Raw genomic sequence first — 3,473 nt, forward strand, 5'->3', positions numbered from 1 at the left:
TGGTCTGTAGGCTGTAGATGCAGACTTTCTGGCTACGTTCACACTGCAGGCCTTGATGCTCAATTCCGATTTTTGTTGCTGTTCATATTTCCAAATGTATGCGACTTATATGTTATTTCCTGTGTGAACTGCATTCATACAACCCAAGTGTCCCACATGCGCAGCAGAGGACGTAACGACGTCACAAGCCAGCATGTTTACGGAAGTAAACATGGATGTAGTGCTGGAGCGCATCTAGCGATCTTTCTAAACCCTTAACCTCAATCTTTTCAAGATGGTTAAAAAAATACTGCTCTCTGCATCATCGTCCGCCATGATGTTTGTTTTTCTTGCTGCTTCTGTGCAGCAAGAAGCAGAATAGTGACCTATGTCGGTTACTAAAGGCGTTAAGGTCGGATGAATGGGACCTGGCCATTCAGACACATGTCAAATTTGAAAACATCAGATTCGTATGGGATCCAGGACCACATAGCCAAGTGGCCTGGGTTGGATTGGAAAAAAATCGTATCTGTGTTGTTCAGATTGCCATGAAAAGATCAGATCCAGGTTGCATAAAAAAATAAATAAATCAGATTTAGGTCACTTCAGGTTGCGGTGTGAACGTAGCCAGAGTCCTGATCTGATCTGAAGCCGTTTCCTATTCATGTATGACATTCCTTCCAGGTGACACGTGAACATTTCAGCCCCCGCCGTTCCTCAGACCTGAGTATAGGGTAATAAATTAGTCAACAACTCATATTGCGGCTTTTGTTAAAGTTTAGATGAAGAGCTAAAGGTTGCAGTTACGCTGACTGCAAATAAGACCCAACAGACCAGAACAAAACTGAGGGACAAACATCTGCAACCTCACATATTTCTCACTATTAAGATGTATTACCTTTATATTAGAATCTCTGTTCACGACATTGTTTAATATATTAATCTTTATTTCATTTTTTCTTTGTGTGTCAACCAACGCTATAAATAACACCTTGCTTAAGAGTACAAGAACGCTGCGATTACTCCTCTGAGCCAAACTAAGTACTCCCAGGGGGGTTAAAGTCAACCCGCCTCCGTTTGTTCCCCCGACTCTCCAAGCGTGCCCACCATCAGCTGATCAGCTAAAGGCCAGCTTTGGGGGTCGAGAGATTGATGTAGTGGTGATGTTTAATTTATGTAACCATAGACTAAGAGAAGAAGTGTGAGATCATCTAAACTTTGAACATTTGAATCTGTCCATTATGACTGTTTTGAAAGGAAGGTAAGGCGAGAATAATGAAGCAGATGTTTAAACCCCACCTCCTGTGGTTCTGCTCTGCTGGTTCCATTTCTATTACTAGAGCGTCAGAGTCTGTCCCTCAGGAATGTTCACAAGCAACTTGACTGTTTTTATGGCTTAAACACTTTGAAAAGATGCTTTTATAAAGTTTAATTGCTAAATATATTATTAATCGTCACTGAGGCTGTTTTTTTAAAGATAATTTTACTGCTAACCCTGATAAAATGCATCAAATTTTTTTATTTATTTTTTTTTTTTAGGTATTGGCTTTCAGCTGCTTTGAGAACTAACTATTCTAATATTAAATCATTATAAGGTACGATTTCCCCTAGGGCACCCCCTAGGGGAGATTCAGTGTATTGCAGGGGTGGCATGATTAAAACGTAATTGAAAAAATGTGATTTTTAGAAGCAAATAAATAAAAGCATTGTTTAATTTGGTTACACAGTAAAATAAAAATATAAATAGGACTATAATTGAACTTTGAAAGCAGTATTTCTTTTATTTAAAAGAGATTGTAGTTTATTTTATAGCAAGATGTATTTAGCAGTTTAATTGTGTAACAGATTTGGGGCTTAAATAGGAAAAATCAAGAACTGCTTATATTCTGATAAACTCCAATAATATCACTTATTTTCAAAACTCGTCTAAAAACCTTTTTTATCCTTTGGCTTTGAAAACAGCATGAAGCTTTCTGTTTTTGCATTTGTGGTTTGTTTTATTGGTTTTTATATGGTTTTAATTAATTTATTTTCTTTCTTTAAATTCTATGTTATAACTTTACCTGATATGTAGAGCACATTGGGGCACCTGTGGTTGTTTTACGGGGCTTTATAAATAAAGTTGAGTTAAACAATGAAAGCGGTCTAATAGTTTAGGATTAGTAGTTTATAAATGCATAGAGGATGGACTACTTATTGTGAAACGTCATGATGCTTCACCTTTTTCGAACAAAGTAGCCATAAGGGGACAAACTTGTCAGCCTTGCGAGATTTATCAGTATCTGTAAATGTTTTGTTGTTTCAGAAGTTTAAGAAAAGCAAAGAAAAACATAGATCATTGTGCCTTCTGTCACAATGAGGACTATCTGTACTCTTGTTCAGTTAAAAACAAGAGAAACAAACCAAAGAAAAAAAAGTAATAACCTTTTTTAAACGAGAGTCTACAGCGGTTTTATCAGGTAGAGACACTACCAGGGAGTGGAGCTTAAAAACATGGAGGTTACAGGCTTTCTGCAGGACAGGAAAGGTAATTTGATTTAACAGTGAGGCTTAATTAGGTGTTCTGTTAGAAACAGGACAGTGTAGTCCAGCAACTAGTCTTTCCCCTGGCAGAGATGGCTTATTTGTTTGTTTCCTACACTGGATGAGCTCAATTACAGCAGTTATCAGCTGCTATCATTTTGCATAGGAGTCAGACAGCTGACAAGTGTAGGCTTCTTTTAGTTGTTTTCAGAGCAATGTTTCACGTTTTATCATCTATTTCAGCTGATTTGACAATGCTGAAAGAAGCTACTGTGCCTGTAATTCACCTGGTGCACCACTAGATGGGGGTAAACCGTACACACTGTTCCTTTAAAAAAGGTTGGTGGGGTATTAAGGGCTGGTTATACTCCCCACAGCAGTGCGTCGCAGTGAGCTTGTCGCAGATATTTTTGTTTTATGCTCAATATTGAAGCGTGGTGTGCGCTATACGCTGTGGGTCTAGATACGGCGGAGGCGGTGAGGAAGCGGGGACAAGTCTCTCTGACAACGGAGGGACATGAGCGGGAAAAAGAGCGGAGATCCAGGCGGAAAAAGGGCCCCAGCGTTCTTGTGCACCTCGCTCTTCTAGCTAGTCCAACTTCACAAGTGGTTTTCCGCAATTGCGGTCATAAAAACAAAACAAGCCAGTCTCCTGTCTGCGGTCACCTACAGTTTGGGAGAGGTGCAGCAGAGTGTCTGCAGAGGGGACGTCTTTTTGTTCACTGCGACACCTACGTAGACAACCTAGTTTCAAAGTATAAATCAGCCTTTAGGGGCTGCAAAAAACATTTTAATAAAACTAAAGGAAGCCCAGCGAGAAAAGTCTGAGAACAATTAAGGTCATAAATCTAACTTTTCATATGTTTTTTTTCTTGTTTGCAGAAAGTTGGAAAAATTCAGAAAAGAAGCTAGAAAGAAAATATTCTTTGACATTTTTTGTTTTGTTTTTTTGCATTATGTAAAATGGGAAA

The sequence above is a fragment of the Cyprinodon variegatus genome, unplaced genomic scaffold, assembly GCF_000732505.1.
Source record: "Cyprinodon variegatus isolate N-32 unplaced genomic scaffold, C_variegatus-1.0 Scaffold33, whole genome shotgun sequence".
Lineage (NCBI taxonomy): Eukaryota > Metazoa > Chordata > Actinopteri > Cyprinodontiformes > Cyprinodontidae > Cyprinodon > Cyprinodon variegatus.